The following is a 12,352-nucleotide window of genomic DNA, read 5'->3' on the forward strand; positions in this document are numbered from 1 at the left end:
CCACAAGGTAGTGCTCCTGGCAGTGAGATAGAGGACACAGGGATCCTCATTCACAGAGCAACATCCTTTTTTTGTTGCTGATACAACTGTGTGGACACAATCCACTGGCGCAAGCACCCAAGTATGAACACGCTGCCAAAATGGTTTTGTTGGTGTCACAATGCCAAACAGAACTGTCACTGAAACAACCGTCTAGTGTCCACACAAGGACTTATGTAGAGATGGGAACGCAGAGGAAAAGAAGAGAAGTAAACGTGTTCAGGGAATATTGAATTGGAAGGCTTGGTTTTGGCAGCAATATTATCAAAAGCCCTCCCCCACCCGCAGATTCCAAAGGCCCACAGATTAAGGCTGTCATTAAAGATTGCTTTCTCTGTGACAGCCCCAGATTTCCTGGCTGGAATCACAGCCGTAGTCTCCTAGACAGTCAGGGAGGAGGGGTTCCATTAGCGCTGAGATTTAGCAGGAAAAGTGTGATATGGAGAACAGCCTGGGGTGGGTATTTCCCCCCCTCCCTCGTCTGCACCGTGCAGAGCAGGCTGCTAGAGCTGTAAGAAATGTCTGCAAAATCATCAAGCTCACGGGATCTCCGCGGTGAATTTAGTAGCACGGAGGAGCTTACATGGGGAGTGCGTTTTACGGTCATGTGTTCCTATCCTGCTTCCAGGGTGAACCTCGCAATCGTTCTGGGAGCATCTGTCAGGGTCCGGACCCGCTCTCACATCCTGTGGGCTCCCAGCGTGACCTCCTGCAGGAGGAGTAGGTATCCGGGAGGCGTTTAGGACCCAGGAGAATGCCAGCCACCGTGCGGGGCTTTGGTGCCCACGCCTCCTACCAAAAATTCACAGCCCGGTGGAGCTGAGGCGCTCTCATTCACAGTTTTCTCGAGAGATCTGAGCCTGGAGCTGGCAGAGAGGGAGCCTTCTCCCGCACCCATCTCAGCAGCAAGGGCACCTGCAGGAAAAATACCCCCAGGCAAGGCTGCGTGGCACTGTGAAGGTATTTGGGGTTGTTTTCTTCTGGCTTTTCACAGGCTCCTGCCTCCCCTTCGTCCCTCACCCGTCCATGGTTTCAGCACTACCCTGCCTGGACAGCTCTCAGCCGCAATCCTGCACCTCATTCCTTCCTGTCCTCTCCTCCTCCGCTCTGCCTGCACATTCCTTCCCAGCGCCTCGTCTTGCACTTCCAGGAGCAATAACAGAGAAATTCTCCAGCCAAAACCCCAGCACCCGGCAGGGCAGGGACCGGGGCACAAGTTGGAGGGGAAAGTTCAGCTGAATGATGCAATCTAAAAGCAAAGTGGGGGAAGGGGAAAGTGAGGGGAGGATGGAAGGATCCCTAGCCAGGCGCTGGCAGAAAGGGCGCGTGCCCAAGACCAGCAGGGAGCTGCTGCTCTTCGGCAAATTGCTGTCTGTTTTCATCCTGCGTGTTAAACCTGAAGCGCGAGGACGGGCTGGAGAAAACAGTCAGGGTCAATCCAATGTTCTGGTTGCCCGAAGGGAAATCATCGTTAATGGTGGTGCGCGCGCGGGGGAGGGGTGTGAGGTGAGTCACTTCCACCCGGCTCCCCTTAGCTCCTCCACTGCAGAAACTCAAGGAGTATGTTGCTCTCATGTAATGTAAGGGTTTTTTTAAAGCTTTATCTTAATCCGTTTAAAAACACCTGAAAGGCAAATAAAGGCAAGAAATACCATGTATTTTATAGGACCAACTGTAATTGATTTTCAGCTGTTCAAAGCTTGGGGGAGGATGTTGTTTTTGTGGGTCCTTTTCCCCTTCTCAGAATGTTGATTCCTAAATATTTGCTCCAAATAAGCCTAAATAAAAATGAAGTTAAGGAACATATGGCTGGTCTTTCTTTCACACTAGTCAGTGACTAGATGGGAATGATCAAATTATAGAAGGAGATTTCATGGAATCAGATGATAAAACTGATTTTCTCGTATATGAAAAGTTAACATGGTGCCAGCATGTAAATGACATACTATGCAACAACATTATGCCATGCATGGCATAGCAAAGGTAAGGATTTTATTTTTCAGCTATTAGTAAATTGGATAACCTTATATGTCTTTTACCGATTTGTAGTCAAGTATCCAGCTTGAAGGTAACAGGGTCCATTTGTTTTTGTCAGCATAATCAGTTCTAACAAACAGAAAATATTGCTGATGATTTTAAGGATTTTGTTGATTCATCTAATCTTTGAAAATCATTGAGTATTTTGTAGGAATCAGCCTTTTGCAAAGTAATACAAAATAATGGAAACTGTAATCATCCATTTTAAGAACTTTTTAAGTTCCTGGCTCATTATTTAATCACTCCTGACTTTTTAATCTTGTGCAGACCTGATTCTGTGGCTCTTACTTATATTGCATAGCACTTACTCCGGTGAGGAGTCCTCTTGACTTCTGCAATGTAAGGGCTGAAGGAATTAATTTGACAGCATTGGTTCACATATATAATTCATTAAAGTCTGTTTGCTTTGTACATAGAGGATACCTTATTCAAACACCAGGACAGGCTGCTGGTGTTCCAAAAGAGGACAATATTGGATAAAATGAAAATGTCATGACCAGTTTTATAGTAAAAATCAGATGTGTTCCTTAAACTTTGGCTCTCTAAGTCCCTGCAGCTTTCCATTTACATGTGCAATTGATGAAGCATTTACATCACTGTTTGGCAAGAGCATTTTATTCTCTCCATTTCTAATGTTACCATTTCTGAAGCATCTGGACAGCACTGTGATATACACATGGCATGTAGTAAAGAAACAGAAGCAATATCAGGCTTATGTTATCGGGAAGGGTAAGGGTTGGGTAGTTCAATGAGTAGTGGCCAATGCTGATTTTGTCTGGTGAATAAACAGAGCCCCATCCCTCATGAATTCAGTACAATCTCAAGAGATTTAATCTGAAAACTCCCAAAACAGTATTTTTCTATATAGGATTTGTGGAAATCAAAATACTAATGCCTAGCACTTTCCTTAACAGACTACAACCCTTTATCCATTCTAAAATGAAATTAAGCTTCTCCTTTTATGTAAATTTGGAACTGAAGGTGTGTGTAGGGTGACCAGATAGCAAGTGTGAAAGATTGAGATGGGAGTGGGGGGTAACAGGAGCCCATATTTTAAAAAAGCCCCAAATATCGGGACTGTCCCTATAAAATCGGGACATCTGGTCACCCTAGGTGTGTGCAAGGGGTCAGAAGTAAAACCCTAGGTGTGTGCAAGGGGTCACTTGTAAGTAAAACCACAGGAAAATTCCAGCATTTCCTCATTTCAGTGGCGTGGAAATCCAATCTTTTTCTTTCAAAATAAATGCAGTACAGCATTAGTAAGGGACTGATCCTGGAGGCCCTACTCAGGAAAAATGTTCACTGTCTTCACTGGGAATTATGGCACAATTAGAATTAAAATCTGCAGGATTGTGCCAGTCATGTACAATTAACATTAGCATGCAGTGAACTGTTGTTTTTAAAAGATCCAACATTTATAAGGGGGATCAAAAGAACAGGAAAATTAGGTAAGTTATGTTTTTTTAAAGGCATAGGAATAAATCCATTGACTATGTCAGGTACAACTTATACATATGCTTGTGTAGATATTGTAACACAAATCATCTCTACCCACATAGTTACTCCCATCCCTCAGCATTTCAGTCACTCATCACTCAGATTTCAGCATGTTTCACAGATATCATATTTGTATGTGAGAATTCATGGCACTACCCATTTACTGATAATGTATTCTAAAAGAAGAATATTAAACTGCATAGTGTAGTCTATTGGATTGAGTCTGACAAAAGCCTATGAGTATAGTACTTTGTGAAGGACTGCATACTGACATTTGGACTATTTGACACATATTTCATGAATGACGTGTCCTACTGCCTGTTCTATTCCTTCTGAATGTTCCATACTTTGCATGCCCAAGTTCATTGATGACATTGCATATGATATGCATTTTATCAAGGCTTGGTTCCCTATTGATATCAAATTATTTGAGGAAAGACTGCTATAACTTTATTAGCTTATAAAATATTTTGTACAAAATATTTATTTAAAAGGTAGTTGAGTCCCACCACACTATGACACCCTTCTACAAAACTTACATATAACTTATGATGCAAATTCCAGACTTAGAGATAATTGGCCTAATTCTCAATCTCTTTTACACCCTGCCACCTTATTACTTGAATCTCTTAAAGCCTATCAACCAACCCATGAACACAACAGGAGCAAATGGATGTAGGTAGTGCAGCCTTTCCTGCTCTAGTTGCTGTGGAAAGGTGCCACAAATATCAATCTAGTTGCTGCTGTGTTTTGTCCTGCACTATGGCTCAACTACTAGTGCTGGATAGATAAGTGTTGCGCTCAGGTAACCTGTAATTGACTTAGGGCTTTTCTACCTGGTGCAGCAATACGTACTACAGCGGTATGATTTCTAAAGCCATTAATATGTTGCACAGTAATTGGTCCATGTAGACCCTTTTGGTTCACACTAAAAAGTTCCCTGTTACTTTTTAACAACTATCGCACAGTAGGGAACCAGCAGGGTCTGCATCGACTGAATGGCACCTTACTGTGCTTTGGAAATCAGACCCCCATAATGTCCACTACTCCACAATTAAGACCTGGCCAAAAGTTGGGGAGAGGGGGAAAAGACTAACTTGAGAGCATTAGGGATCTGTCATGTATTAGTGTCACTAAACTTAAGGAAGTGTTTATATTTATACCTTAGCTAGGATTCCTAGTTCCAGGAAATTCTTAGAACACTGTTGAGTCTGATGCTGATGTTATCATCACAACCATTTCCTATTCCCACAGTCAAGAGAAGCTACAACGCCCCCATGAAGTAAATACCAGACTTAGAAAGATAATGAAATAAGATATTTCCCTCCATTTAACCCCACTGAGCCATTCTAGTGCTTCATATAGAGAAGCAGGAAATGACTGTGATGGCACTAGTAAGATGGGACTCTAACAACTTCTTGGATTTTGATGGGAGAAAGAATCAAAGCAGAGGCGCAAATATTAGTGAAATATAAAGAAACATTAAGCTGCTGAGGCCTAGATTGTGCCATTTAGGCCCAGCCTTACACTGGGGACAATGTGGAGCTGCAGAGCCCTGGAAGGAGCACTGGACACACTGTCTCGTGGAGCTCTCTAGTGCATAGGAAAAACATGCACATAGCTACATTTCAGCCCACGAGGTACAGCATAACCCTGGTCAGTATATAAGGAGTGGAATGATAAACGCACGGTTAGGGTGCTAACTCAGGAAACCAGTGCTCAGTCCCCTGCTCCATCAAACACTTCCTGTATGACTTTGAGCAGATCACTTTGTCTCACTGTGCCTCAGTTTCCCCTCTATAAAATGGGGATAATAGTACTTTGCTGCACAACAGGGGTGATACGAGGATAAATACCATAGTACCTCATGGTATTTAGTGTAACAGAGGCCATATACACACTATATAGAGATTCAGTTATAACTTCATCTCTCATTCCCTGTTTGACAGGGGGGCTGGAACAATTTTTATAGTGAGGGTGCTGACAGTCATTGAACCAGACTGTAAACCTTGTATATAATGGAAACCAGTTCAAGCCAGGGGTGCTGTAGTACCCTGCATCCCTATTCCAGTATCTTTACCATTAGGGAGTAGAATCTAACCCCAAGTTGTTTTACAGAGTTAATATCAGCATATTTTAAAAAGCAATTTAATGAGATGACACCCACAGGGTGAAAGTCGAGTCACTCTCGACTACCGTCTTATTTCCATTTCTGCCCACTCACTTCCCTTCCAGAATGCTTTGAGCAGCCAATATCCTCATGGATGCCAGGAGTTAGAAATTAAGGACCAGATCCTAATGGAGCTATGCCTATTAACACCAGCTGAGGAGCTTTCCCTAATACTTGAGACCATCTAAAAGCCATGACAGCAAGCTTTCAGATGGCTTACAGCACTGGCTCTAGCTCTCAAAGATCTGTAGATAGGGGTAACAAATCCAGCTGGAACTGAAGTTAGTGGTTCTATTAATTTATTAAGTTTTTGATGAATTTGCTTTAAAATTGCAAGGCAAGATGGTAATCGGAATAATCAGAGCAGTGCTTAAAAATACACACGATGTGATGTTAATATCTAATTTGATGGGAACCCACAGGACCAGAGAAACGTTATACATCATTGGAAAGCTGGAATCATCAGATTTTTGGTGATGTATAGCATTAGTTTATCAATGATGATTCACAAGCTATAATGCCAGATGTAGTAGTGTGAAGGGCAGTAGAGATAAGAATTGTCTGGAAGATGGAAAGATGGGAGTGGAATGATTTTAAGGCAAACAAAGAAATCTGGGTACAGGATTGGCTGCAGTCCAAAAGATTTCAATGGTAGAGACAAACAGCTGATAGGATGCCAAAGAAAATAATGCAGACAACTTCTGGCTCTGCCGTTGGCTTGCTGTGTGACTTTGGGAAAGTCACTTAAACTTTGTGCTTCAGTTTTCCCACATATCAGATGACATGAACAGTGCTTACCCATCTTTGTAAAGCACTTTGAGATCTTCTGCTAGAAAGACCTATATAAGTGCTGCTGCTTCTTCTCATCTCAAAGCATCTTTACAGACAGAGAAGTACAGTACCATGCATTCCTGCCCATGACTTGTTCCTCCACTAAGCGCAACCTGGTCATGTTCCTGTGTATGATGTCCCACCATATAAAGGCTGGTTGGCCTCTAGGTTGGACTGACCTTGGTTGTATTTGTAATATTTTCTTTGGCATCCTGTCAGCTGTTTATCTTCAGCAGCATCTTCACCAACCTTCTTTGGCATTTATTGTCAGTTCACCAGTTGTCTTTCTTACAGCTCACATCATTGACCTGATTGTGTTTCAATACAACTTAACCTTTGGGTATGCCATTTTCATGTCTTGTTTTCTTGATGCCTCCTGTAGTTGTTGAGCCTTTTTCCAGATAGTTCCTTGACCAGTCTTTGTGATTTCATCATCACTTTCCCCAATATTTTTACTTCTACTTTCCCAGCAGTCTTGGCTTATTTGCACTTTTCCTATAATATTCTTGTTTTCTTGCTTGTCCAACTTTCCTTTGTTTTCTCATGTCTTCTAATAATTTCCTTTGCAGTGTTTTGCATCACTCCCTTGATTATTTTCTATCCATTCTGTAGTGAGATTTCTTCCTCATAGCAAATTAATGACCGGAAAGGCCCTCCAAGTGTCACCTTGTATGCCTCCCTGCTATCCTTTAATTTATCAAGGTCAAATTTGGCTCCAGTTGCACCTATCTTTTTCTTGGACTTGAACTACTAATTGGAAGGATTAAGTTAATCACAGTTACACTTGGTGCTTCTATAGACTAACATCCTAGCGTGACCATTTATCCCTTTTACTGATAATAATGTGGCCATTCTGGTTTCTGGTTTGACCATCTGATGAATTCCATGTAACCTTTTGCATGTCATTTGAAACCAAGTACCACAAAGAACCAGATTGTGCATCTCACAGCATTAACCTTTCTTCATATGGTTTCTCATCCCAGTGCCATGTGGGCTAACCCTGTTCATTTGCTAACCATATCCATAACTAAGCTTTGCATTCATATCTCCCATTATCAGGATCTTATAACAATCAGGAATCTCATCTACAGTGGCATCCAGCTGTTGATACAATCCACGCTTCTCTTCCTCTTTTGATACTTCTGTTGGTGCATAGTTCATTGTAGGAAGTAGTGTCAATCTGCTCAGACATCAGTTTCCAGTTGTTCACTGAAGTAACTGTTCTCTTGTCCACTGTTATAGCAAGCCCAAGCCTATGCTTCACTTGGGCACTTAAGTGTTCGGAATAAAGGAAAGTATAATTCTTAACTGTCAACTCTCCTGTACCCAGCCAATGTGTCTCTTGTATGGCAGCAAGGGAAACTTGTAACTTCTGTAACTCCTCTGCTTTTAGCTCATTTAGGCCTGGGAAAAATAGAGTTCTAACATTCCAACTGTTATCCAAAAATCCATTACTATTTCCATTTGCTAGGCTTGATGACCCTTGGTCAAAATCCACATAAGTCAGTCTGGCTTGCTGAACTGTTTCTCTAATAAGTAATTTTATAATACAGTGGCTTATTAGGCTAACCCACCCTATCCCACTCATGGGAACACCATGTCATAGCCTGCTGGGAACTAGTATCAGTGGTTCCACCCTTGTCCACTTACCTTCCAAGGCTAATGAGCTTGGACTGCTCAGATTTGAAAGCAGAGTTTCCTTCTCCTTGATAGACTTGCCTGAAGAGGCTAAGCGATCACTGTCTGTCCCCATTTGAAATCAGAGTTTTCCTTCTCCTAGAGATAGTTCTTTCTGCTAGACACTTCATGCTGGGACAACAGCATAGAGGTAGGTGTCCTGGGTATTGGATGGGGGTAGCCTGTCTTTGGGGAAATCCAGAAAGGTTACACTGAATATTACAGAATAAGGTGCTGTGAACCAATAGTATTATTATTATTACTAATATAAAATAAACACAGGTCCTTCATGCCAGGCAAAACCACAGGCCATTGACTGGAGAAACCAGCTTATTTTCAGTATCACAAGCATCCGGTCCCTTCTCTGAATCTTTTTGGGAACTGAACTTAATACATTGAAAATAAAAAATGATGTATGTGATGAATAGTTACTTCTCGTTCAATATTTCTTGTTTTGAATAATGATTGTTATTTTTCCTGGTATATATTTGGGCTTTGTTCCTTTGGAGGAATGATTTATTTTAAAAAGCTGTGAAAGGACCCCAGCAGAGGAAGAAGTCATAATATGTTCTCAGCAATGCTCTTGTCTAACAAAGGCTCTGTTTTGCCATTGCACAGCAACACCATTCCAGAGGGAAAAAAATGTCAGCACGCTTACATGAAAGAATAAAAGATGCAAAGTTAGTTTTAAATCTGGAGCATTTTACACAAGTAAGAATTGTAGACAACCTAAGAGGAGAAGGGGAAAATTGCAATGTGTGGGTATGATGACAGGGAATGTGCATCTGTTACATATTTAGGAATTCAAGAGATCAGTACCATTTGAGAAATCACAGGGACAATTAAATTGGGTAGCTCTCTGGCATTAATGTGTGTTACTAATCTAAATACCATGGGGGCCAAATCATCAGATGGTGTAAATCAGCATAGCTCTGTTGAACTCAATGGAGCCACAGTGAATTACAACAGCGAGGAACAAGTCCCATGATTTCTAATGGAATTATGACCGTTACTGCTTGTTTACATGTGCTGTGGATTATTTTGCAGTACCAATACTGTATTTCAGAGAAAACTTTGTTTAGCCTGTTGATCAGAGTGTTCCGAAGGGTAAGAAGCTTGTCCCCATAGGAACAAACTGTAAAATGTATTTGAAAATAAATGGTCTTAGTCGCAGTGGGTATTTCTAAATCACTTACTGGCAACCAATATCTTCGTGAAATGGGGACTGTCTCCCCCTCTGGATGTGTTTAACACATTTTGGGTGCTTCCACAAACTAAATAAGGTAATAAAATAATACTCATATTAAGAAGTAGCATCATTTATGATGCTTGTTATACAGAAATCATGTAAAACAGACTGTAAGTAGTAAAGCCCCCACCCATATTTTAAGAATCTGAAAGAACAGGAGAGTTTAAAAACTAAAGAAATATAATGAGACAGATTCTTTCCCCCATTTCTTGCCCCTGTGCACTGATGAAGGGCAGAATCTGGCTGCCTCAGCTCAGGCAAGAATGTGCCCAGATCCTAACAGTGCAGACATGGTGAAAGTGGCAGGGGGCAGGAAAGGAGCATGGCAGAGTGCAGTTCTATTCCACAAATTCTCAGTTGGTGTATGATCCCTTAGAACTGTATCCAACTGACATAAATGAGAGTAGCTCCTAGGCTGCTCTAACTTACACCAGGGGTAGTGTCAGAACTGCTGCAGATTGAGAATTAGGGAGCTTTAATTGGCTCCCTGACTGCACCCCTCCTCTTCTGAGCAGACCTTACAGCAGCAAAAATTCTGGTTCCATGTGTTTCTTTGGCTTTTAAGCCACTGTTAAAACAGATTGGAAACTGATATACCACTTCTTAGATGACACTCCCATGCTGGGGGGGAAGTGTTAGTTTTAAATAAGTACAATGCCATCAATTATAATTAAAAAAACTTATTAAATGCAAGAAAACTAATGACACAAAGTTTGAAATTTTAATTAAAAAACAAAGGCCTTGTTCTTGTGCAGCCTGCGTCAGTGTTAAACCAGTGTAACTCAATTGAAATCAATGGAGTCCCCTCAAATTACACCAATGTCACTGTCTATGGGTATGTCTACAATGAACTTAGACGCCCCTGGCTGGAACGGACCAGCCAACTCGGGTCGTGAGGCTTGGGCTAAGGGGCTGTTTAATTGTGGTGTAGATATTCAGGCTCAGGCTGCAGCCTGAGCTCTGGGACTCTCACGTCATTCAGGGTCCTAGAGCACGTCCAGGATCCAGCCTGAGCATCTACACACAATTAAACAATCACTTAGCTCGAGTTCCATGAGCTGGAATCAGCCAGCAAAGGCCAGGTATGGGTTTTAATTCCAGTGTCGACATACCCTAAAACTCTATTATTTTTCAAACAACTTTCTTCAAACCTAATAAAGTACCCACATCACTGAGGGGTATGTAGTGTCTACATTTTAAGACCAAGCTTCTTTTGAGGCATCTCAAAAGAGAAATCTGAACTTTTTTTTCTGTAAAGGCTGAAAAACTGGGCCTGATTCTGATCTTACTTCACAAAAGTGTAGCTCCATTGACTTCAGTGGAGGTATCTCCTGATTTACACTAGTAAAACTCCTAAGAAGTTTCTGTGACATTTTTTGTTATGCTTATAGCAGCCCAGGACTTTTTTTTTAATAAGCATAGCTAAGAACAAATATGAAAAATTTAAACACAAAATGTAAAGTTTTTCCAGAAAAATTACAAGATACTGAAAGTACGAGCTCACAATAAAATTATCATCCTAACATTAAGATTGCAACGCTAGAATTATCAAACATATGTCACAGTTTATTCATTGAGAGACTTTGTGTTTTGAACTTCTAGACTACTGGGCTAAGCAAACTAGAAACTGTAGATAAGCAGCATTACTTAAAAGACCATTAAAAGGAAAGAGATAAGGTGACAAGGGACTGTGAGGTGAGAAGATGTGTGTGTGTGGGTGGGTGGGTGAGTGTGAAAGCGCGTGTGTGTGCACTCACCAGGAAGAACATTGCTGGAGGAATAGCAGTGGGTTGGGAGTCTGTGTTGAGCATTAAGCTTTGCTAGTGATGTTATTCTGCACCTAGCAATTAAAAAGATGCTGGCGATGTCTTCACTGCAAGAAAAGGTGGATTGTTTTAGTGGCATAATTTACACACCTGAGCTATCCAGCTGTAAAATAATACTGGAGACAAGGCTCCTGTAATTTTTACTGTGAGGAAGCCAGGGGAGATCAACACTATATTCTCCCCACCTGCGGTTGATCTCGCCTAGTTTACCTCTATAAAACTACAGTGCCTTGTCTCCAGTAGGATTTTACAGCAAGAGCGAACTCACCTTAGTTGTCACACCTTTTGAAAACCCACCTTTTATGGCAGTGAAGACAAAGCCTCTAGATCATTGGCTCAGACACAATGGTACCACTGGAAAACACAAGAAAGAACTTTTTAAAAAATGAAAACCCTCAATGGAAAATGTTTTCTGAGAGTGGTCTCCATATATCAAATTATCCTGACTGCCACGGTGTTCACAATTTTATCATGGTTCTCTGCACCAGTCTAGGGAAAAGTTATAAACACAGAGAATAAATGGATAAAGGGAAGTAAAGGGAAATGTATGAAATGATACTATTCACAATAAACCAACCTTTAAAAAATACTAGATTAATCATGAAAAGTGGAAATTTGCTTATTTTAAAGGCTGAAAATGTTGCTTTTTTGTTTTAGCATGGCTCATCAGAAGAGAACACTTTGTCACATCATGCGTGAAAAACCAGACCAGTAAACTATGAGCTGCCATTATTTTTACAGCTGTCACTCCAGGCTGGCCCTGGAAGGGACTTGTATCACAGGAAAGGCATAACAGTAATAGAGCATAATCATGAAGTGCTGGCCTTTCTGTTATTATTTATTATTATACTAAATCAGTATAAGATTGCCACTGCTATATGCTCAATATAATGATAAATTCATCAGACTGTCTTTTTGGGATACTTATATATTATGCATTCAAGATATCAATGATAGCATTATGGTAACTGCACCACTCAAAGACTATTTGGTTGCTATCCTTCGAATACTTAAAATACAGAAGCA

General features: G+C 41.1%; 1 protein-coding gene across 1 annotated transcript in view; it reads left to right on the top strand.

The window, feature by feature from the left end:
* The first annotated feature begins 710 nt into the window (after positions 1-710).
* The window catches only part of CLVS1 (clavesin 1), a 134,265-nt gene continuing 122,623 nt past the window's right edge, over positions 711-12,352 (top strand). Inside the window, 1 exon segment of the mRNA XM_030553159.1 lies at positions 711-999. The gene's annotated coding sequence lies outside the window, so the exon portion shown is untranslated.

The sequence above is a fragment of the Gopherus evgoodei genome, chromosome 2 (assembly GCF_007399415.2).
Source record: "Gopherus evgoodei ecotype Sinaloan lineage chromosome 2, rGopEvg1_v1.p, whole genome shotgun sequence".
Lineage (NCBI taxonomy): Eukaryota > Metazoa > Chordata > Testudines > Testudinidae > Gopherus > Gopherus evgoodei.